This window comes from Vulpes lagopus, chromosome 12 (assembly GCF_018345385.1).
Source record: "Vulpes lagopus strain Blue_001 chromosome 12, ASM1834538v1, whole genome shotgun sequence".
Taxonomy (NCBI): Eukaryota; Metazoa; Chordata; class Mammalia; order Carnivora; family Canidae; genus Vulpes; species Vulpes lagopus.
The window spans coordinates 13,600,700-13,626,083 of record NC_054835.1 but is presented as its reverse complement, the minus strand read 5'-3'; positions in this window follow the sequence as shown (position 1 = coordinate 13,626,083).

Here is a 25,384-nt window from a genome sequence, read left to right as displayed (position 1 = left end):
TGTTTTAGTCATTCTGACAGCTGTGAGGTGCTCATTGTGGTTTTAATTTGTATTTTCCTGAGGATGAGTGATGTTGATCATCTTTTTGTATCTGATGGCCATCTAGATGTCTTCCTTGGAAAAATGTCTGTTCATGTCTTCTGCCCATTTTTAATGGATTCTTTGTTTGCGGGGGGATTTTTTAGTGTTGAATTGTACAAGTTATTTTTATATTTTGGATACTAACCCTATATTGGTTATGTCCTTTGAAATATATCCTCCCATTCAATAAGTTGCCTGTTAGTTTTCTTGGAGTTTCCTTTGCTGGCCAGAAGTTTTTTTATTTTGATGTACTCCTAATAGATTATTTATGATTTTATAAAAGATTTATTTATTTATTTATTTATTTATTTATTTATTTATTTATTTATGATAGACAGAGAGAGAGAGGCAGAGACATAGGCAGAGGGAGAAGCAGGCTCCATGCAGGGAGCCCGAGGAGGGACTCGATCCCGGGACTCTAGGATCACGCCCTGGGCCAAAGGCAGGCGCCAAACCACTGAGCCACCCAGAGATCCCCGATTATTTATGCTTTTGTTTCACTTGCCTCAGGACACATATCTAGAAAGATGTTATTATGATCAATGTCAAAGACATTATTGCCTGTGCCCTCTTCTAAGATATTTATGGTTTCAGGTCTCACATTTAGGTTTTTAATCCATTTTGAGTTAATTTTTGTGTATTGTGTAAGAAAGTAGTCCAGGTACATTCACCATTTCTTAAATAAACTTTTTCCCCTTGTACATTTTTCCTCCTTTACTGGAGATCACTTGACCATATAATTGCAGGTTTAATTGTGCGCCTTCTATTCTGTTCTACTGAACTATATATACCTGTTTTTGTTCCAGCCATACTGTTTTGATTACTATAGCTTTGTAATATAACTTAAGGTCTGAAATTTGATAGCTTCAGCTTTGTTTTCCATTTTATTTTTTTTAAGATTTTAATTTATTTATTCATGAGAGGGACAGAGAGAGAGAGAGAGAGAGAGAGGCAGAGACACAGGCAGAGGGAGAAGTAGGCTCTATGCAGGGAGCCTGATGTGGGACTCTATTCCAGGTCTCCAGGATCACATCCTTGGCTGAAGGCGGTGCTTAACCGCTGAGCTACCCGGGCTGCCTTTTTTTTTTTTTTTTTTTACGATTTTATATATTTATTGTTTTCCATTTTCAAGATTGCATTGGCTATTTAGATTTTTTGTGGTTCCACATAAAGTTTAGGATTGTTTGTCCTAATTCTGTAAAAAAATACTGTTGGGATTTTGATAGGGATTGCATTAAATGTGTAGTTTATGGTCTTTATTATAGTGAACTATGTTGCCTCTAAATCTACTTTGCTGAGTGTTTTTTTTTTTATCATGAATCGATGCTATACTTTGTCAAATGCTTTTTCTGCATCTATTGAAATAATCATGTTTTAAAAGCCTTCCTCTTATTGATGTCATTATCACATTGATTGATTTATGAATATTCAACCACCCTCACACCTAAAATAAATCCCAGTTGATTATGGTGAATGATTTTTTAAATGAATTGTTGGATTAGGTTTTCTCATAAATTGTTGGTGGATTTTTGGGCCTGTAGTTCTCTTTTATTGTAGGATATTTATTTGGTTTTGGTATCAGTGTAATCCTGACCTCATAGAATGAATTTGGAAGTTCCTTACTCTTCTATTTTAGGAATAATTTGAGAAGAATAAATATTAACTCTTCTTTAAACTTCTGGTAGAACTCACCTGTCAAGCTGTCTGGTCTGGATTTTATTTGTTGGAGTTTTTTTTTATTACTAATTTAATTTTATTGCTGGTAATTGGTTCTTTCAAATTTTAAAATTTCTTCCTGTTTAGTTTTGGTAGGTTAAATGTTTCTAGGAATTTATCAATTTCTTCTGGGTTGTCCAATTTGTTGACATAATTTTCCTTAATATTCTCTTATAATCCTTTGTAATTCTGTGGTGTCAGTTGTTTTTTCACCCCTTTCATTTCTGATTTTGATAGTTTGAGTTCTCTTTTTATAAGTCTGGCTTGAGATTTATAAATTTTGTTGATCTTTTCAAGGAACTAGCTCCTAGTTTCATTGATCTATTATATATTTTTTTAGTTTCTATTTTGTTTGTATCTGTTCTAATCTTTACAATTTCCTCTCGGGGGATCCCTGGGTGGCGCAGTGGTTTGGCGCCTGCCTTTGGCCTGGGGCGTGATCTTGGAGACCCGGAATCGAATCCCACGTCGGACTCCCGGTGCGTGGAGCCTACTTCTTCCTCTGCCTGTGTCTCTGCCTCTCTCTCTCTCTCTCTCTCTCTGTGTGACTATCATAAATAAATAAAAATTTTAAAAAAATTTCATTTCTTCTGCTGGTTTTAGGTTTTGTTTTTATTTATTTCTTTTTAGCTCCTTTAGGTATACAGTTAGGTTGTTTATTTGATATTTTTTATGTTTCCTGAAGTGGGCCTGTATTGCTATAAACTTTCCTCTTATAAACTGTTTTTGCTGCATGCCAAAGATTTTGGACCATTAGGTTTTCATTTTAATTTTTTTTACATAAAATTTTTTATTTCTCCTTTGATTTCTTGGTTGACCCATTCATTATTTAGTAGCATGTTGGTTAAGCTTTCATGTATTTGTGATCTTTCCAGATGTTTTCTTGTGATTGACTTGAAGTTTCATAGTGTTGTGGTTAGAAAAAGTGTATGGTATATCTTCAATCTTTTTGAATTTGTTGAGACTTTTTTGCGGCCTCATGTGTGATCTATTGTGGAGGATGTTCCAGGTGCACTTGAAAAGAATGTTTTAGAATGGTATATTCTGAATATATTTGTAACTCCAGCTGTCAGGTCCAGGGTGTCATTCAAAGCCACTATTTCCTTGTTGATTCTCTGTTTGGATGATCTATCCATTGGGGTATGTGTGGTGTTAAAGTTCCCTACTATTATTGTATTACTCTTGATTAGTTCCTTTATGTTTGTTATTAACTGTTTCATATATATGAGTGTTCCCTTTTTAGGAGCAATTGTTACATATTCCTTTTGGACTGTACCCTTTATGATCATATAGTGTTCTTTATCACTTGTAGTCTTTGTTTTATTTATTTTTATTTTTTTAAATTTTATTTATTTATTCATGAGAGACACACACACACACACACACACACAGAGAGAGAGAGAGAGAGAGAGAGAGAGAGAGAGAGAGAGGCAGAGACATAGGCAGAGGGAGAAGCAGGCTCCATGCAGGGAGCCCGATGTGGGACTCAATCCTGGGACTCCAGGATTCCGCCCTGGGCCGAAGGCAGGCGCTAAACCACTGAGCCACCCAAGGATCCCCAGTCTTTGTTTTAAAGTCTATATTTTCCTATAAAAGTATTACTACCAGGGATCCCTGGGTGGCTCAGCGGTTTAGTGCCTGTCTTCCGCCCAGGGTGTGATACGGAGGCCCCGGGGTCAAGTCCCACATCGGGTTCCCTGCATGGAGCCTGCTTCTCCCTCTGCCTGTGTCTCTGCCTCTCTCTCTCTCTCTCTCTTGAATAAATAAATAAAATCTTTTTAAAAAAATTATTACTACCATCACTTTGTTTTCACCTCCATTTGTGTGATTATGGTTTCTCCATCTGCAGGTGTCATTAGGTCTAAAATAAGTCTTGCGTAGGCAGCAAATAGATGGGTCTTTTTAAAAAATCCATTTTATCACCCAATGTCTTTTGATTGGAACATTTAGTCCATTTACATGAACAATAATTTTTTATAGGTTTATATTTATTGCAATTTTGTTACTTGTTTTATTTATTTATTTTTTGTAGTTCTTTTGTTTCTTTCTTGGCTTTCTTATCTCATGATAAGTTGACAGTTTTTAGCGGTATACTTGGATTCCTTTCTCTTTATTTCTTGCATATCCATTACATTTTTCTGATTTGCAGTTTCTATCGGGTTTGTATATAACACCTGCATATAGCAGTCTATTTTAAGTGGATTGTAGCTTAAGTTTAAATTCATTCTTTATTCCTTCCCCCCACATTTTAGGTGTATGGTATCATACTTTATATCCTTTTATTTTGTGAGTTCCTTGGATGATTTTTACAGATATATTTATTTATACTGCTTTTGTGTTTTTTACTTTTCTTACTTTTAGTTATGATCTTTCCTTTCAACACAGAGTGCTCTTTAACATTTCTTCTAGTGCTAGTAGAGTGGTCATAAATTCCTTTAAGTTTTGTTTGTGTGGAAAAATCTTTATCTCTCTTTTCATTTTTAATGTTAGCTTTGTTGGGTAGAGTATTCTTGTCTGCAGATAGTTTCTTTTAACACTTTGAATATATCATGCCACTTTCTTCTGGCCTGCAAAATTTCTCATGAAAAACCTGTTGATAGCTTTATTGCGTTTTCCTCGTATGTAACGGTTTTCTTTTCTCTTACTGCTTTTATCTTTTATTTTTTAAAAATATTTTATTTATTTACTTAACAGAGAGAGAGAGAGAGAGAGAGAGAGAGAGAGAGAGAAAGCACAGGCAGGGGGAGCAGTAGAGGGAGACAGAGAAGCAGGCTCCCATGGAACAGGGAGCAAGATATGGCTCGATCCCCGGATCCTGGATCATGACCTAAGCCAATGGCAGACACTTAATCAACTGAGCCACCCAGGTGTGCCTCTCTTGCTGCTTTTAAAATTCTCTCCTTATCACTCCTTTTTGCCATTTTAATTTCTGTATGTTTTGGTGTGGACCTTCTTGGGTTGATTGCTGTGCCTCCTGGATCTGGATATCTGTTTTCTTCCCCCAGATTCATGCAGTTTTCAGCTATTATTTCTTCAAATAAAATTTCAATCTCCTTTTCTTCCTCTTCTCCTTCTAAGATTCCTGTGATGCAAATGTTATTACACTTGATGGACCTATTGAGTTTCCTAAGTCTATTCTCATTTTGCATAATGTTTTTTTTTTTTCTCTCTCTCTCTCTTATCTGCTGAGTTTGACTTCTTTCCATTACTCTGTCTACCAGGTCACTGGTCCATTCTGCTTCATCTAGTCTGCTATTTATTCCATCAATTGCATTCTTAATTTTATTTATTGTATTCTTCATATGTGATTGGTTTTTAAAAACTCTTTGTTAATACTTCCACTGATGTTCTTCACTCTTTCCTGATGTCCAGTGAACATCTTTATAATTATTTAATTGTCTATCATGCACATTACTTATGTCTATTTTTCTTAGGTCTTTTGCTGTGGTTTTGTCCTGTTCTTTCATTTGGGACATATTCATCTGTCTCTTCATTTTTTCTAGCTCTCTACATCTGCTTCTTTGTGTAGGAAAGTGAGCTATGTCTCCTGCTCTTGAGAGTAGTGGCCTTATGAAGAAGGCCACCCCAGCTTCCTGCAGTGTTCCCTGTTCCCCCAGAAACTGGTACTTCAGGGGTTTGTCTTACTATTGTGGCTGAGCCACTATTTCCTTTAGTCTAGTCATCTGCAATATCTCTCTTTGCTTGTTGTGCGCAGTGTTTCATCCCTTTCATATTAGTAGACTACCTTGAGTTGAGTCAGACCAGGTGTTTTCCAGAGGTGCAGTAGCACTCAACTGCAGTGTGTTTTCCCTAGGAAGTTTTCATTGGGGGGTGGAACTGTAATCAGACCAGCTGTCTGCACCCAGCCCACTGATTGGTGTGTATGATTATCTTTTCCTCTCCCCAGGGCAGGAGTCATTTTGGAGTATTTCTGGACCCTCTTGCTACTATACTACCAGTCTCATAGCCTCAGTTTGAATGGACTCAAGCCAACAGCATGTTTGTGGGGATGGATTTACCACATGTTGAGGGGGGGCAGTGCATGGTTTTAGCATGATTTATGTGCTGGTTGTCTATGAGATGGGACTCTCTACTGCATCCACTGGGACTAAGGCCCTGAAAAATGCATGAGTCAGGAGACACAGTGTCGGCAAAGTTTGTGCTGGTCTTCTGGGGTTGGGGAACCACAGTGCTCAGACTGAGGCAGGTCTGACTGGAGGTGGAGGATCCACTGTAACACAAGTGGGGGACAGAGTGTGGTGTAAGTACGTTGGGTAGTAAATGTCAGTGCTATGACTGGTTCCCACATGTGGGAGTGTGGTTATGCTGGGGGGTGGGAGGAGGGAAATAGCACCTGCCAGCTTCTTTTTTCATGGAGGACTCTCCCGATCTGTGGCCCTCTGGAAACTGCTCTGAGATTAGTAAATAACTCTCCTTCCCATATGTTTCAGGCATTTTTCAAACTACTGCTTTTATGCTTTACCACTGTGGGTTGTTCATTGTGCTGTGTCTTTAAGTGGGAGGACTCAGTTACCTCTCACCCTCCTAGTTCTCCCAGAACTGAGCCTGCTGGTTTTTAAAATTCCAGGTTTCAAGTTCTGTTGCTTGTAAAAACTCATGAAATTTAGCCCCTCTGGTTTTTAAACTCAAATGCCATGGGGATTTTTCTTATCAATGTAAGATCCCTGGTGTCACAGTCTGTCTCCCTTCTCTGTAATTGCAGGTCCCTCCTGAAGACAGTCCCATGGTCCACTAACTCCCCACCAGGTCTTTGCTGTTCCTACTCTCTTTTATTTGGCCTCTTCTCTACACTTAGTTGTGGAATTTGTTGTGCCATTGTTCGTGTCATGTTCTGTGCTATATACACTGATGTGAGCGCTATATAGTTTTATCTGGAGACAAGATGACCTATGGTTCTCCATTCTGCCATTTTCTCAGCAATCCCCCAAATGAAGTGCTTCTTTTTCTTTTCTTTTTTTTTAAGATTTTATTTATTTACTCATGAGAGACACACAGAGAGTGGCAGAGACACAGGCAGAGGGAGAAGCAGGCTCCTTGTGGGGAGTTCGATGCAGGACTTGATCTCAGGACCTGGGGATCATGCCTTGAGGTGAAGAGAGATGCTCAACCACTGAGCCACCCAGGCGTCCCTGAAGTGCTTCTTAACATGCAACTCCTCAACGCTTCTACTAATGATATTGGAAATCATAACTGGGCCAATTTTGATCAACAGGACTCTTCAATAGTTTTGGTCTTTTTTGCCAAGGGAGATAAATAGATCTAAACCTTCATCATTCAGTCCAGGTGTCCATGCCTTAAGTAGCTGATTCTGTTTACCTTCTATGTATACAATGGCTCTGCTATCAAGTCACATTCCAGGGGATAACTTCTGAGTAGTTTGAGACTTGTCTCCCAGAGCGTACATTCTGGAATGGCCTTGAAGCACATGCTGAAGGTTAGTTTCAGCTCTCTGAGACAATCAGCAAAATCTGGGTAAACCCCCATTAACCATAACCTGGTTTTTACTTTCTGAGTATGACCATTCTGGGATTATTGACCAGGGCCTGCACCTTATCCTGGTCCTAGCTGGGATGCTGAATTTAGGACAGAATCAGAGCAGATATACTGGGAGGAAAGAGAAGTTTGTTTCTGCTCTTCCAGACACTAATGTAAATGCATCCTGGATGGTGTGATATGAGGAAGAAGGATCTAGATCAGGACTCTTGGGGGACAAAAGGGTGGCTGAAAGTATTAGAGTCTCTCTCACAGTGTGGGGTATCCACAGTGTTGGAAACAGAGATAATCACACTCCAGATTGGTGCTGAATATCCATAGAATAGTCATAGCTGGTTAGTAGGCATCCCGGAAGAAGATAAAGCAGATTAAGAAGGGTGGAAGCAATGAGAGTAGACAGTATAAAGCCTTAAAGTGGCAGGAGTTGGTGGCTCAGAAAGCTTGTTTTATACAACAGGGCAGATTAAGCAAAATCGAGCCCCATTTTGGAGGGCATCAGGCCTATACTGGGGATATGAATGGAGTCTCAAACAAAGGGCAAATGGAGGACTCAGCTAGTAGTGCTAGAGTTCTTTTCCAGGGAAAAGAGAGGTACCCACTTATAAGAAGGGGCACAAGGCCTCAGGATTCCCACAGCCAGGATGAATGGGGGATAAGCCTCCTAATCTCCTAGGACATAGAGTGTGGATGAAGAGAGACTGGTAAGGGGGCACCTGGGCTATCTCAGGGAACCTAAGGAAGCTTATACTGTTTGTTTTGTGGTGTTTAACTCCAGGTAGGTTCAAACAGGAGAGTTTATCTGCTGATTGATTTAGATACCAGCATTTGATGGCCTGCTAAAGCTTTCTCTCTCTGTGGCCTATGATCAAGGTGTGAGAAAAGCTGACAAACATTGGGTTCCTGAGATAATAATTCACATAGAAAACATTCATCCATGCACTGAACTCTGAAACATAGAAGGTAATTCAGGCCAATATGAACATCCTAGAAAAATATAATACATCCTTTTTTGGGGGGGTATTGTGTGAGTTTGTCTCTAAATGGTACTTGTGCCTTTGCTAAGGAACTAGGAAAGAGCTGTAAGTTTTCATAGAGATTGTGACTTAAGCCAACCCCCCCCTCCCCATTTTATGTGGAATCTGATAGCTAAAGGTGCTAGGGGAGACATCATTCATATAATGAATGGATGAATGAATGAATCCACAGGGCCAGAAATAGAAATCAACAACAACAAAATTCCTCAAAAAAAGCTTTGATGTTGGAGTATTTCAAGTGAACAGACCATTTTCTTAACTAAGTTTTTGTTTGAAAAACAGTTTTCTTAACAAGACAGGCTTGCTCTTCCTTGTGAGCAAGGGAAAAAATGGTGTAGCTAACTGTGCCATTGTTCTGAGATATGAACTTCCTCAAAATTTACAGAGCCATACTACCATAAATTAAAATTTTACTTGTTCAAATATAATTTGAACTACCTCTTACTACCCTCCATATATCTCAAATGTCAGTCAAATGTACAAATTATTAATAGTTTTGAGTTTCCTTCCGACCACTGGGATGAATGTGTTTATCTTACACAGTTTCATATCCTCCAAAGGAACATCAGCTATGAGCATAAGTGATGAGTGTGAACTCTGGACCTCTAATACATGACTCCCAGGCATTTTCTACAAAGTTCAAGATCAGATCTCTCCACATGAGTGGCCATAAAGATTTGACCACTTACCTATGTTTGCCTGCTCATAGCCATTCTGAATAATGGCTAACTTAACACTATAGCTGACTCATAATACTAAACACCATAACCTTTAACCTCAGGCTTACTTTTACCCTAATCAGCCCAAATCCTAACTTCTAACCTCTAATTAAGAATGAAATATTATTTTCCACCGTCTTTATATTTAACTATGTATATATATTATTTGGGATTATTATTGAGAGATTTTTCCATATTATTTTTTATGTATTAATTTTTTAGGCAAAATAGCTATGAAATAGTCAATACATTTCTTTCTTTTTTTTTTTTTAAAGATTTATTTATTTATTTATGATAGACATAGAGAGAGAGAGAGAGAGAGAGAGAGGCAGAGACACAGGAGGAGGGAGAAGCAGGCTCCATGCCGGGAGCCCGACGTGGGACTCGATCCCAGACCTCCAGGATCGCGCCCTGGGCCAAAGGCAGGCGCTAAACCGCTGAGCCACTCAGGGATCCCCATTTCTTTTTTTTTTTTTTAAAGATTTTATTTATTTATTCGTGCGACACACACACACACACACACACACACACAGAGGCAGAGACACAGGCAGAGGGGAAAGCAGGCTTCATGCAGGAAGCTCAATGTGGGACTCAATCCCAAGGACTTTGGGATCACGCCCTGAGCCAAAGGTAGACGCTCAACTGCTGAGCCACCTAGGCATCCCTCTTTTTTTTTTTTAAGCTTTTATTTATTTATTCATAGGAGAAACACAGCGAGAGGCAGAGATACAAGCAGAGGGAGAAGCAGGCTCCATGCAGGGAGCCTGATGTGGGACTGGATCCCAGGACCCCAGGATCAAGCCCTGATTCAGAAGGCAGGTGCCCCTCAATACATTTCTGAAACAGTGTTTCACCTCATATTCAGAGAAATTCTGGATACAACCATATGTTCCTAGATTAGTCTTTGTTTTTTATTTGTTTGTTTTTTAATTTTTATTTATTTATGATAGTCACAGAGAGAGAGAGAGAGAGAGAGAGGCAGAGACATAGGCAGAGGGAGAAGCAGGCTCCATGCACCGGGAGCCCGACGTGGGATTCGATCCCAGGTCTCCAGGATCACGCCCTGGGCCAAAAGCAGGAGCCAAACCGCTGCGCCACCCAGGGATCCCTAGATTAGTCTTTGTTGTGTAATAAATATATAAGAACGAATATGACATAAAAGATGGGAGGGAGAACATACATAGTGTGCAAAAGTTGCCAAAGAGATTCCAGGAAATGACAGTAAGGTAAATTGCTACAAGGAAGAACAAGCCTGTCTTGTTACCGTCAGGAATGCTGTGTCCCTGAAGCCAACTGAACAAGAGAGAGAGTCCTTGGGAGGCAGAATTGTCAATCATTGCAAGGCTTTGACTTTTACAACACATGAAAAGAAGAGTCAGTAGAAAGTTGTAAGAAAAGGAGGAACACCATCCAACTTTGGCTGCTGTGCCACAAAGTGACTAAAGGACAAAGGCAGAATCAGGATCAGAGGGGAAAGTCAGGAGACATAGCAACCCAGGTGCTCATTCAGACCAGGCTGTTAGCAGTGGAGATAGTTTCACGTGGACAGATTTTAGATATTTTTAAAGTTTAAATTCAATTTAGTTAACATATAGTGTATTATAAGTTTCAGAAATAGAGTTCAGTGATTCCTTGGTTGCATATAACACCCAGTGCTCATTGCATCAAGTGCCCTCCTTAATGCCCATCACCCAATTACCACATTTCCCCCATCCATCTCCCTTCCAGCAATCCTCAGTTTGTTCCCTGTAGTCTCTTATAGTTTGCCTCTCTGTTTTTATGGTTTTCTTTTCCCTTTCCTTCCCCACTGTTCATCTAAATGTGTTTTTTCTAGGTAAAATCAGTGCTGGCTTCACAGGCATGTGGCTGTTCTGTCACATGAAGTATCTTGTTCAGGAGAGCCCATGCTTCATTTCATGCTATTCAGGTGTCATCTTGAATTTTCCCTCCAGCTTCATTGTGGTATTATTGGCATGTATTTTTTTTTTTTTGGTAAGTTTTAGGTATTAAAACTTTCAGAAACTAAAATGATATTTTGATACACATGTGTATTGTAAAATCAATTCCACAATAAGGTTAGTCAACATCTTCATCACTTCACATTTTTACCATTATTTTATTGGTGAAAACATTTCAGATCTAAATTCTCAAGAACTTCCAAATATATAATAAGTATTGTCAAATGATCTCCAGATTTTATCTTTGAATTCAAAAGTTTTGCCTTTGACTAACATCTCCCAATTTCATCCACCTCCAGCACCTGGCAACCACCATTATATTCTATTTCTATGAGTTTGGGTTTTTTATTTTATTTTTAAAGATTTTATTTATTCATGAGAGACACAGAGAGAGAGAGTGGCAGAGACACAGGCAGAGGAAGAAGCAGGCTCCATGCAGGGAGCCTGACACAGGATTCAATCCAGGGTCTCCAGAATCACGCCCTGGGCCAAAGGCAGGCGCTTAACCCGCTGAGCCACCCAAGGATCCCCAGAGTTTGGGTTTTTTAGATTCCACATTTAAATACAGCAAAGTAAGAAAATCCATATATTAAAATTTCAAATAAATTTCATAATTTGAATTGATGTAACTTTTTATTAAATCTCATTAAATATTTGTTATTTCAATGAAAAACAATGTGGGACTGACTGTAGAAGAATTCCTATTACGGCAAAGGTACCACATTGGAGATTTCCTTTTCATCTGGTTATTGAATATCTGGAATTAACCTCTAATATTTTCCTCTCAAGAATACATTTTGCCCCTTGTACATTTTTTAAGAATGACTTTATCTGAAACTAGAGAATATACTCTGTGTATATTGCCCCCCCTACCCCGCCCCTGCCCCACCCCCTTGAGCTGTAAAAGAGCTGTAAAATCGCTTGATTTTCGGTTCTCTCTGAGTTACAAGCTGTCATTGGGGTAGGCAGGAGGGTGGTGGGATGTGCCGCGCTCCCATTACACTTTGCGAGGCTGGAATGGTGGTGATCGAAATAGACTCCTCCAAAAGGAGAGAAAATGAGTGGTAAAAATCAGAGAGGGTGACAAAATATGAGACTCCTAACTCTGGAAACCAGCAAGGAAGGCAAGGTGGGCAGAGGGATGGGGTGACTGGGTGACGGGCACTGAAGGGTGCACTTGATGGGGTGAGCACTGGGTGTTATACTGTATGTTGGCAAATTGAACTCCACAAATATATATATATATATATATATACCAAAAAAAAAAAAAGAATAGACCCCTCCATCACCTTTATAAAAAGAAACCACCTTTGCTGTCTTGTTACACAACAGGTACAAAAAAGAAAATGAGAACTACTTCTGCCTTCATTCCACCTCCACCCTTCCAGATGCTGGAGGGTCCAGACCCGAGAGACGGGCCTACTCAGCTTTGCTGTTATCTCACTTGATTAGTAAGTTGTACCTGTTGTGATTTGTCCACAGAAACTACTTAAAATGGTCGATTTTGTCTGTCTCGTATACTTTTCATTGTTAACAGAAAATAGGTAAAATTTTAAAAATGGTTTATAGGTAAACTTTTAAAATAGCTTCCAAAATCTTTGGTAACCTGAAACTTTGAAGTTGTGGTGGGTTAATTGATAAATTGGGTTAAATTCATCAGATATCTATGTCTTTTCCACATAAAGTAAAATACTAAAGCATGAATTACTAAAACACCCAAGGTGTTTTATTTTTTTTTCTTACTTTCCCCCCCTATTCTTCCTTTTATTCCTCCCCCTTTTATCTTTCTGTCTTTTGTCTTATTCAAGAAAACTAGATACTTGGGTGTGTTAGTAAACATGTTTCATGCTTTCTTAAAAATTATATTATAAACACACACACTGTGTTTCTACAAACTATGACATGTATTCATACATTTGCCAATCTAAAGAATTCTGGTACAATAGACAGTGCACCCTTGGTTCCTCCTGACTTTTCACCAGAGATTGACATTTCTAAGAGTTAAAAGTCAGCCACATGGAATTAAGACTGCTGGAAATCGATAAGGAAAACAACTCTGTGAGAGAAGGTAGAAGACGTGTAGAAGAGGTACAAGGAATGAGAAGACATTTTGTGTTGAGGGAAAAGAAAATAATTTTGTGCTGAAATGAGCCTGGCTATTTAGAGAAAGAAAACTTAAGACTGACTCTGAATGAAAAAGGAAATTGTAGAAGGGGTTTCTGAAGGAGAATTTTTGAAAAGGAATTTTAGGCATGTCAGGACTGACTGAGATCAGGAGAAGTGAGTTTTATAAGTACACTGGTATAACATTGAGATTTGGCTCTTCTCTCTGTTAAAACGACAATGTTTTCCTGCATTGTTAGTCTACTCTTGGTAAGAAATTGTGAACAGAGATGAAAAAACATTTTTTTCCCCTTTACCTGCCCAGAAAAACAAGGTTTTTACATTCATTTTTATCCGGTCTTTACCTACATAAGAAAGTGAAAACTTTTCAACATTAAAGGAGCTACATTTTGGTGACAACTCTGTAACCTCCTGTAGAATCTCCTAGGGCAACCTTGGTGAAACAGATAATGAGGTTTTCAGTTTTGTAATGATCTGTGACCCTTTGTAGGCACGTACCTTGAAGCCTTCTGAGATGTTGTTTTTTGGTTGGTTCGTTGGTTGGTTGGCTGGCTGACTGATCACTTGTTGATCATTTATTTTCAACAGTTTCCCAGAAAGTCAAACCCTAAATAGAGTTTCTTGATTAATTATTGTAGTTTATTTGGTATATTTATATATATTTAAGATTTTATTTATTTATCCATGAGAGACACAGAGAGAGAGAGAGAGAGAGGCAGAGACACAGGCAGGGGGAGAAGCAGGCTCCATGCAGGGAGCCCGACGTGGGATTGGATCCCAGGTCTCCAGGATCAGGCCCTGGGCTGAAGGTGGCGCTAAACCACTGAGCCACCCGGGCTGCCCGTTTATTTGGTATATTAAGTCACATGGGAAGCATTGTCAAAAAAATAATGATTAAGCCATCTAAGATTATATTGGGTGCATGAATGCTATAGCTGTTCCAAAAATTAAATGAAATTCATTTTATATGTTTCTTCTTATTAAATTTTTATTTAAATTCCAGTTAGTTAACACAGTTTAATATTAGTTTCAGGTGTACAATACAGTGATGCAACACTTCCATACAACACTAATTGCTCATCACAGCAAATATGCTTCTTAGTCCCCATCACCAATTTAACCATCCTCTCTCCCCGCCTTCCTCCCATCTTTGTAGCCATCAGTTTATTCTCTATAGTTAAGTGTTTCTTGAAGAAACCTATATTCTTGCATCAGCTTTTAAACATTCATTTTGCACCTTGTTTATGTCTTACTCTCTCTTGTTTCTGTTTTTCTAGGCAACACTGTTTATTGCAGCTCTGCTAGTCGCTGTTTGAGAGTGCTTGGCCAAGTTCCTGAAGTTCTCCAAGTACCAGGGCCCTCATCTGTAAAATGGAAATGATATTTGTGGCCTTCTCATAGAATGCCTTGAGGATTTAACATGTCCTGGTACCGGGCCATCACTTGACATCTGAATTGTTAAAATGCTGTGTGTTACAAAAAATAATCACATTTTCTTATTGACTGCATTATAATAAACTCTCACTGGGTCTTTTACCTTGTCCATTTTTGACCATTCTGTCATTTACAGGTATCATTCTGATGCTCTTGCAAAAATATGGCCCAGCTTCAAGAAGATTCATGAAAAAGACTTTTGACAAGTACTGGTTTCTGGTCACCCTGAGATCATATAAAACAAAGTATGAATTTCCAGAACTAATGAGAGAGCTGCATTTAAACAGAACAAAAGTAACACTATGGAACTGAATGAGTTAAGAAAAATAATGATTGGTTTGTTTCTCTATACAGAAAAGGATGATTGTTTTTAATGACTCTTGTTCAAAACATTGTTGATCCCCTCATGTTTGCTCTTCCAGGTTGAAGGAAAATTTTTCTTTTGAGATATCTATAACTTACAGATATTTCATGAAAATGTTGTTTTGCAAACAAATTAAAATATTTACCTTTCCTCCCTACCTGGAACACTCCAGAATTCAGAAACTCTCAGTGAGTATCATTCTTTTATGGCAATTGTAAATCATCTGCATAGGTTGAGTAGGAATCTGCTCTCCTTGTAATAAGACACCATTGGAAGGATTGATTATATTACCAAGGCCTTGACTACAATGGCAATTTTTTCCCTCCCCCATGCCCCTGATTTTATTTCTTAAAGTAATCTCTACTCCCAACATAGGGCTCAAACTCACAACCTTGAGGTCAAAAGTTGTGTTCTCTACTGACTGAGTAGGCCAAGTGCCCCTGGAATCTCATCCTTAAGACACAGGCATAGACTCAGAGAGGATCAGACAGCTTGGGACACCTGGGTGGCTCAGCCGTTGAGCATCTGCCTTTGGCTCAGGGCATGATCCCTGGACCAGAGATTGAGTCCAACATTGGGCTCCCTGCATGGACCCTGCTTCTCCCTCTGCCCATGTCTCTGCTTCTCTCTGTGTGTGTCTCTCATGAGTGAATAAATAAAATATATTTTTTAAAAAAGGATTAGACAGCTTTAAGAGATTCAGATGGACTTTATGGAGCTAGGAAAGCCTCTAGGATGTGTTGGCCTGATAGCTTCCTTACAGAGGGCCCCACAGCCCTAGCAGGTCAGTTGAGAGTGCCACCTCCTGGCCGATGAAAGCAAGAGTCAGATGCTTAACCCCACTGAGCTCCCAGTTGCCCCTAAAAGGTGCTGTTAAATGCTGCAGTTCTTCCTGCCTGCCTGCCATTACAGGGATGAGGACATCTATGCCTACTATCACTGACCAGGTCTGTCTACCTGGAGAGGAAGAAAGTATTCCAGATTGCTGAACCCTGGTTCTCCACACTGCGGACAATTGGACCACCTCCAACCTGACCCAGGAACTCCCTTACTCTTGAGCCAAGGACAGGCGGGGGTGGGGGGGGGGGGTGGAGGGTGTGTGTGTGTGTGTTTGTTTTAGGTTGTGGTTAAAAATAGAAGTCACCAAAAAAAAAAAAAATAGAAGTCACCTGCAATTAAGCATTCTAGCTGTTTCTAAGCATAGAGTTCGGTAATATTAGGTACGTTCACATCCTCCTTGCCACGTTATCTTTCCATTCCATTTTTTAAAAGACCTAAACATTATATGCTTAATCAAAAAAAAAAAGATTTTATTTATTTAATTGACAGAGACAGAGTGAACATAAGCAGAGGGAGCAGCAAGCAGAGGGAGAGGGAGAAGCAGGCTCCCCATTGAGCAGGGAGCTGGATGTGATGGGGGGTGGCTGGATCCCATGACTCTGGGATCATGACCTGAGCCAAAGGCAGATGCTTAACTAATGAGCCACCCAGGTACCCCATACATACTTATTTTTTTTAAAGTTCATTAATTCATTTTTCATTACCTCTAGACCCAACGTGGGCTCAATCTCACAACCCTGACTGAGATCCAGAGCTGACTGCTCTTCTTTTTTTTTTTTTTTTTAATATATTTATTTATTCACGAGAGACACAGAGAGAGAGAGAGAGAGAGGGAGACAGAGACATAGATAGAGGGAGAGGCAGGCTCCATGCAGGGAGCCTGATATGGGACTTGATGCTGGGACTCCAGGATCATGCCTTGGGCTGAAGGCAGCGCTAAACCGCTGAGCCACCCAGGTGTCCCATGACTGCTCTTCGGATAGAGCCGCCCAGGTGCTCCTTCAATTTCATTTTTTCAAGACCCCTGGGATCATGGCTCAGAGTCACCACTTGTCCAGAGACACCCCCCCCCACTCACCCCTCCATGCGGAGGCGCCATCTGTCGGACTGGTTCACATTTGCCCATCTTCCTTCCTCCTTTTAGTAGACAGAAGGTGACTTGTGAAACAGCCAGTGGCTATGTGGAATGAGACTAAGGATTTCCCTTAGGAAATGGGTGTGAGAGGGAGGACAGGTTGATGGGGAATCAGTAAACTGTTGGCATTGCTTTCAAGGAAGGAGTGTACTTGCTGGGCCCTCACTCCAGGTGGATGAGTCAGAACTATCCCCTGCCAGGCCTCCCTTAGCCCTTCACCTTTATCGCTCCATGCCTGTGTTTTTGGCCTCTGAACCCTAAGACACCACTCTCATGTGTTTAAGTCCCCCTCGGACTCAGCAGGCCACACCATGCCACACCCTCCCAGATGTACCCCCCATCCCTGGGAGGCATTAGAGTGAGAAGTCATCCTCCACATCCATGATTCCCAAAGGGCTTATTGGGGTTTCCTGGGTTAGGAAGCCAGGAGGTGACTCTTTTTGCCCCCAGACAAGGTGAGATCTTCAGATCCTCATTCCCCTTCCCCTTCCTCTTGCCTCTCTCTCCCTCCCCTCCCCTCCCCTTCCCTCTCTGCAGTTTGGAAGCTGCAGCCTGAAGGTTGGTGGTGTTGAAGAAAGCCATTCATTTGAGAGAAGTCCCAGGTCTGACTTTAACAGACAGCCTTATGCATTTGAATGATATGATTGAATGAGGCCCATTGGAATGGATCAACCTCCCGTCAGCCGTCCCACCCATCCCACCTTGAGTCATCCAGTGGATTTGGGAATGGAAGGCTGGATGTGTGTGTGTGTGTGTGTGTGTGTGTGTATGTGTGTGTGTGTTCATCCTGAGTGGTGAACTAGGCCTCTGGTCCATAGGAAAAACTGCGCCTGGGTGCAGCTGAGTTGGTATCTCAGGCAAAGTGGTCAAGGTGTTGGCAAACTGTTTGTGGATGAGGGGAGACTTGTTGTGGGCCACCCTCCCATGTATCTCTCTGGCTGAGAAGAGGGCAGGGGAGCCCTGTGGGTGGGTGGGGGTGAGAAGGGGCAGAGGGCAGCCGCTGCCTGCCGAGGGTGTGTGTGTGTGTGTGTGTGTGTGTGTGTATGTGTGTGTTTGTGTGTGTGTGAGCGCACGCTGAGGGGGTGGCATACTCGGGCTGGCTCCTACAACTCAATTCCCACTTCCCAATAAGTCAAAATCATGAAGAAGAGGGGGAAGCAGGCGGACACCTGAAACCCGAAATCCATTCCTTCTCCCCAAGCACACGCACCAGAACCAATGCCCAACCCACTGCCTGCTCCTCCACCTCTTTCAGAGGCTGAAGGGCAACCACAGATGAAGCCTGTTTTGCAGGAAAAGTCAGGAGATCAGAAAGAAGGAACAGGTGTAGGTGGAAGGGTGGAAGGTGATGGATAATAAAAAGGACAAGAGGGACGCCTAGGTGGCTCAGTGGTTGAGCGTTTGCCTTTGGGTCAAGGTGAAGCTCAAGGTGGTCCCAGGGTCCTGGGCTCAAGTCCTGAGTCCTGCATTGGGCTCCCTGCAGGGAGCCTGCTTCTCTCTCTGCCTATGTCTCTGTCTCTGTCTCTCTCTCTCTATGTCTGTCATGAATCAATGAATAAAATCTTTGAAAGAAAGAAAAAAAGAGGAAAAGGAATTTAAAAAGAAAAAGAGAGAGAGAGAGATGAGTCTAAAACTTTCAGTCTACGCCAGGCCTTGCTGGTGGCTCCCCTGCTGCCTCTGCCTCTGTCTCACCACACCCCCCTCCCTCCCCATTTCTGCACCACTCCTGTAGCTGGAGTGGTCAATCCTCTGCCATCCCAGGTGCCTCTGGTGCCATCACCCCTCACCTTCCCACCCCCACCAAGGAGCAAAAATCACCCCAAGCTGTGGGGCCCCCTCCTTCTGGGGTTCACATTGGAGCACCTCCCAGATCAGCAGGCAGGAAGGGGCCCGAGGGCTCCCCTGGACTTAAACTGCCCACTTCAGACTTTCCCACTGGAGCCTGACAGTGGGAGTGGGGAACAAATCGATTGACTTTTGGGTGGACACAGGGGCGACATGGACAGCTTTCAAGCCAATTGAAGGTTGTTGGCTTGTTTTTAAAGACGTGTTTTTGGAGCTATCGGCGTCCCACATCACACAGATACTCAGCTTTATCTCCCCCCACCCCTTCCCCATCCCTTCCAGTTATAATATTCGCTTGATTTTAGGTTCTCTCTGGGTCACAAGCCCTCCGGGTGGGTGGTGGGATGTGCAGGCTCCCGTCACACTTAGAGAGCCTGGATGGTGGTGATTGAAATAGACCCCTCCATCACCTGTATAAAGAGAAACCACGTTTGCTGTCTTGTCGTACAACAGGTACAAGAGAACGACTTATGCCCTTGTTCCCCGCGAGCAGCACGTTCGATGGCCCCCTGCATGTGAGCTCCAAGCCTGAGCCTCACACTGAGCCTTGCCCTCAACTCAGCCCCCACGAAGGTCTCCACTGGGTAGGCAGATAGGACCATCCAAGCTCCTGGGCCCTAACCCTAACCCCAATTTGGGTTCTGCCCTGACCACACCACAGTGTTAGGGTTAGGGTTCAGATTTATTGTTAGGGTTAGGGTTATGGTTATGGATTAGGGTTAAGATTAGCATTAGGGTTTGAGGTAGGCTTAGGTTTAGGGTTAAGATTTAGGGTTATGGTTTTGAGTTTGGGTTATGGTTATGGTACGATTATGGGTTAGGGTTAGGATTAGGCTTCTGGTCAGATAGGGTCAGGGTTAGATATAAGGTTATGGTTAGCTTTAGGGGATACGGTTAGAGTTATGGTTAGTTAAGCGTTATAAATTATGGTTAGGGTTAAATTTAGGGTTAGGGTTAGTGTTAGGGCTTAGGCCTGGTTAAGGGTTAGTGTTATATGAGTGTTAGGGTTAGCTGTTACATTTAGGGTTAGTGTTAGGGTTAGGGGTTAGTTTAGGGTTATGGTTATAGTTTAGAGTTAGGATATGGTTAGTTTTAAGGGTAAGGGATAGGGTTAATTTAGGGTTAGGGGTTAGAGTTAGGGTTAGGTTTCAGGCTAGGGTTAGGGTTAGGGGTTAGGGCTGGGTTTTTGGTAAGGGTTAGGGTTATAATTAGGGTTAGATTTAGGGTTAGGGTTATTGTATAGGTTAGGGTTAGTGCTAGGGTTATGTTTGTGGGTATGGGTTAGGGTTAGGTTTAAGTTCAGGTTTGAGTATTAGGGGTTAGGGTTAGGGTGAGATATAGTGTGAGGGTTAAGTTTAGTGTTAAGGTTAGGTTTAGGTTTAGTGTTATGCTTAGGGTTAGGTTATGATTATGGTTTGGGTTAGGTTGTTAGATTAGCATTAGGGTTATGATTAGGGGTACAGTAAGGATTAGGGTTATGGTAATGGGTTAGGTTTAGGGTTAGGGTTAGTGTCAGGGGTTAGTGTTAGGTTTAAGGTTATGGTAAGGGTTTGTGTTAGGCATTACTGTTAGGGTTATGTTTAAGGTTAGGGTTAGCTTTGGGTTAAGGTTAGGGTTAGTGGTTAGGGCTAAAGTTAGGGATTAGGGTTACGTTTCAGTTAGGGTTAAGGTTAGTGTTAGGGTTAAGGTTTAGGGTTAGTGTTTGGTTTATGGTTATGGGTTGTTTTAGTGTTAGGGTAAGGGGTTAGGTTTAGGTTTAGGGTCATGGTTTTGGGTTAGGGTTATGTTTATGCGTTAGGGTTAGGGTTACATTTAGGGTTAGGAGGTATGGTTAGGGTTAGGCTTAGGGTTAGGTGTTAGGATTACGTTTAGATTTAGGGTTATAGCTATGGTTTAGGGCTATGGTGTTGGGTTAGGGTTATGTTTATGCGTTAGTGTTAGGGTTAGGGTTACATTTAGGGTTAGGAGTAATGGTTATAGTTAGGGTTAGGATTAGGGTTAGGGGTTAGGGTTAGTGTTAGGGTTAGGGTTAGGGTTAGAGTTAGGTGTAATGGCTGGGTTAGGTGTTAGGGTTAGGGTTAGGGATAGTTGTAGGGTTATGGTTAGGGATAGTTGTAGGGTTTAGGGTTAGGGTTTAGGGCTGGGGTTAGGGTTAAGATTACCTTTAGGGGTAGGCGTAGTGGTCGTTATAGGTGTAGGGTTAGGATTAGGGGTTGACGTAGAGTAGGGTTGTTGGATGGGTATGGGTAGCTGTATGGTTATGGTAGGGGTAGGATAAAGGTAGGGGTAGGAGTAGGGTTAGGAGTAAATGTGGGGGTAGTGGAAGTGTTAGTATTTTTTTAATTAATTAATTTATTTATTTATGATAGTCACAGAGAGAGAGAGAGAGGCAGAGACATAGGCAGAGGGAGAAGCAGGCTCCATGCACCAGGAGCCCGATGTGGGATTCGATCCCGGGTGTCCAGGATCGCGCCCCGGGCCAAAGGCAGGCGCCAAACCTCTGCGCCACCCAGGGATCCCGGAAGTGTTAGTATTAAGGGTAGGCATAGGGTTAGGGATAGGGTATCTTCCAGGGTTAGGGTTGGGGGGGCTGTTGGTTTAGGGGTATTTCTAAGTGTAGATTTAGGGTTTGTCTTAGGAGGTGGGGTATGGATATGTTTATGGTAGTGGTAAGGGTGTGGTTGGTTTAGAGTTGGTGTTAGGGGTAAAGTTAGGGTTAGGGGTATGGGTAGGAATAGAGTTAGGTTCAGTTGTAGGGTTAAGGGTAGGGGTAAGAGTAGGGATGGGGTAAGGATAGGGTTAGGGTAGGTGTAGGACTAGGGTTAGTTTTAGTGGTAGCATTAGAGGTACGGGTATGATTAGGTTGAGGGATAGGGGCAGTGGTATGGTTATGGGTAAGGTGTGGTAAGGGTACCAGTAGGGGTAGGGGTAGGAGTAGGCATAGTGTAGGAGTAGGAGTAGGAGTAGGATTAGGCATAGGGGTCAGGACAGGGTTAGGAGTAGGTTTACAATTAGTTGTAGGTTTAGGAATAGGAGTAGCAATAGGGGTAGTGGTAGGAATACGGGTCGGAGTAGTTTTAGGGGTAAGGATTTAGGCTATGGTTAGGGTTAGGGGTATGGGTAGTTTTAGGAATAGTGGTAAGGTAGTTTGGGGATATGAGTTAGGGGTAATGATTGGCTTAGGGATACAATTAGTGTTAAGTTAGGCTTTGGGGTGTGGGTAGGTATAGGTTTACAGGTTGGATTAGGGTTAGGTGTAAGGGTAAGTGTAGAAGTAGGGTTAAGGTTAAAAAAGGGTTTGGGTAGGGTAGGGGTAGAGAGGAGTTAGAGGTAGGTATAGGGGTTGTGTTAGGGTTAGATTTAGGGGTATAGGTAGGAGCAGAAGCAGGGGGAGGTTTTGGGGTAGGGGTAGGGTTAGGGGAATGGGTAGATGTAGTGTGTGGGCAGGGGTAGGGCTAGCGGTAGGGGAAAGGGTAGTGTTAGTGGTAGGGATAGGGGTAGGGGTAGTGTTAGGAGTATGGTTAGGGGTAGGGGTAATGAGTGGTAGGGTTAGTGGTAGGCATATGTGTATGGATAGTGGTAGGTCTAGGGTTAGGGTTATGGTTCATGTTAGGGTTACAGTTAAGAGTAGGGGTAGGGGTAGAAGTACATTTAGGAGTAGGGGTAGGAGTAGTAGAAGGGGTACGGGTAGGGATGGTGTATGAGTAGGGGTAGGAGTAGGGTTAGGGGTAAAGGTAGGGATGGAGTTAGTGTTAAGATTAGAGGTAGTGGTAGTGGTTGGGGCAAGAGTAGGGTTAGAATTAGGTGTAGGGGTTGGGTAGAATTAGTGTTAGGATTATGGTAGGGGTAGTGGTAGGGGTTGGGGTTGGAGTAGGGTAATGGTTAGGTGCAGGGGTAGGGAGAGGGGAAGGAGTATGGGCAGGGTTAGGGTGAGGGGTAGGTGTAGAGGGTAGGAGGAGGGTTATTGGTAGCTCTGAGAAATGAGTGTTCTTTGAATGCAGCTTTCAACTAGCCCCTATCATAAGGGAGTTAGAACCTATCTCAGCAGTAGGTGTGGAGGTGCAATGACTATGCAATATACTTAACTCTGAGAAACAAGCTTTCCTTGAATGCAACTTTCAACTAGCCTCTAATATAAGGGAGTTAGAACCTGTCTCATAAATATGTGTGTAGGCACAATGGATATGCGGTGTACTAAACTCTGAGAAACGAGTGTTCCTTGAATGTAGTTTTCAAATAGCCTCTAACTTAAGAGAGTTAGAACCTATCTCAACAGCAGGTATGGAGGCACAAGGGAAATACACTGTATTTAATTCTGAGAAACAAGCATTCCTTGAATGCAGTGTTCACCTAGCCTCTAACATAAGAAAGTTAGAACCTATGTCAAAGGTAGTTGTGGAAGCACAAGGGAAATGCACTGTACTTAACTGAGAAACAAGCATTCCTTTAATGCAGCTTTCAACCTTTCAACCAGCCTCTCACTTAAGGGAGCTAGAACCTATTTCAACAGTAGTTGTGGAGGTGCGATAGAAATGCGATATACTTAATTCTGAGAAACAACGGTTTCTTGAATGACACTTTCAACTAGCCTCTCACATAAGGGAGTTAGAACCACTCTCAATTAGGTGTGGAGGCAAAATGGAAATGCACTGTACAGGTAGAGGTAGGGGTTGTGGTAGGGGTAGGGATATGATAGGGTTAAGGGTAGAGATAGGGGTAGGGTTAAGGTTGGAGGTAAGAGTAAGTTTAGTGGTAGGGTAGGGTTAGGGGTTGTGGTAGAGGTCGTGTTAGGGGTAGGGATATGAATAGGGGTAGGGTATGGGAAGGCTTATGGTTAGGATAAGGTGTAGGTGTAGGGGTAGGAGTAGGGTTAGGGGTAGGGATAGGAGCAGGGCTAGGGTTAGAGGTAGGTTTAGATGTAGGTGTAGGGTAAGAGGAACGGGTAGGGTTAAGGGAAAATACAGGTGTAGGGAAGGGGTAGATTAGGGGTATGAGTAAGTTAGAGTTAGGGGTAGCTTTGGGGGTAGTGTTTTGGGTAGCGATATGATTAGGAGTAGGGGTAATGAGGGGCAGGTTCTGGTTTCGATAAGGTGTAGGTTTAAGGGTGGTTATAGGAGTAGGTTTGTGGATAGGGGTAGGAGTGGGAGTAGATTTAGGGATAGGGTAGGTTTAGATGGTAGGGATACGAGTATGGGTAGGGTAGGGTAGGGGTAGGGTTATGGCTAGGATTAGGTGTAGGGGTAAGGTTATGGGTAGGAGTAGGGTTATGGGTAGATTTAGGGGTACAGTAAGTGTAGGAGTGTAGGGTAGGATTAGTGGTAGGTGTAGGAGTAGGGGTAGGTTTAGAGGTAGGGGTAGGGGTAGAGTAGAGTAGTGTTAGGGCAAGGATAGGGTTAGGTGTAGAGGTAAGGCTATGTATAGAGGTATGGGAAGGGGTAGCAGTAAGGGTACAGGTAGGGTTAGGATTAGATGTAGTGGTAAGGATAGGGATTGGGGTAGTGTTAGAGGTAGAGATAGGTGTAGGTTAGGTAAAGGTCTAGGTTAGTTGTAGGAGCAGGGTGTAAGAGTCCAGATACATGTGTGGGTAGTGGTATGGTAAGGAGTAGGGGAAGGGTAGGTGTAGGTTATTAGTGTTAGGTTATGGGTAGGAGTAGTGTTAGCAGTAAATGTAGGCTTAAGGGTAGCAGTAGTGTTACAGGTAGGGGAAAGGGTAGGAGTAGTGTAGGGTTAGGGGCTGGTTAGGGGCATGGTAAGGGTATGGGAAGTAGTAAGGTTAGGGGTATGGATAGGTGAAGGGGCAGGTGTAGGGGTAATGGTAGGGGTAGGTTTAGGTGTAGGGGTAATGGTAGGGGTAGGTGTAGGGTTATTTGTAGGTGTAGGGTAGGGATGGGGTAGGGGTCAGAATAGGGTATTGGGTAGGGGTCTCGGTAGGGTTCAGATTAGGGGTAGATGTATGGGTAGGTGTAGGGTTAGGAGTAGGGTTAGGGGTACAGGTAGGGGTAGGGCTATGGGTAAAGTAGGGTTAGGGGTAGGGTTAGGAGTAGGGTTAGGGGTAGTGGAAGTGGTAGGAGTAGGGTTAAGGTTAGGGTAGAAGTAGGGGTAGGTGTAGGAATAGGGATAGTGATAGGTGTAGGGGTTGGGATAGGGGTAGGGGAAGGTTAGGGTTAGGAGTAAGGGTAGGATTAGAGGTAGGGATAGGGGTAAGTGTAGGGCTAGGTAGGTGTATGGTTAGGGTTAGTGTTAGGTTTAGGGATAGGGGCAGGGTCGGTGTTGGGGTAGGGGTAGTGTTAGGGGTAGCCATAGGGGTGGAGTAGTGTAGGAGGAAATTTAGGGGTAGGTGTAGGGAGTAGGTGTAAGGATAGGGGTAGTGTTAGGTGTAGGCCTGTGGGTAGGAGTAGGGAAGGGATAGAAGTAGGGTTCAGGGTAGGGTTAGGGGTATGGGTAAGGGTAAAGGTTGGGGTAGGGCTAAGTGTAGGTATAGGGGTAGGAGTAGGGTTAGGGGTTGAGTTAAGTTTAGGGTTAGAGGTATTCATCTCTTTTGATGGCTGAGTAATATTTCATTGTATATACATACCACATCTTCTGTATCCATTCATCTGTCGAAGGACATTGTGGTATTC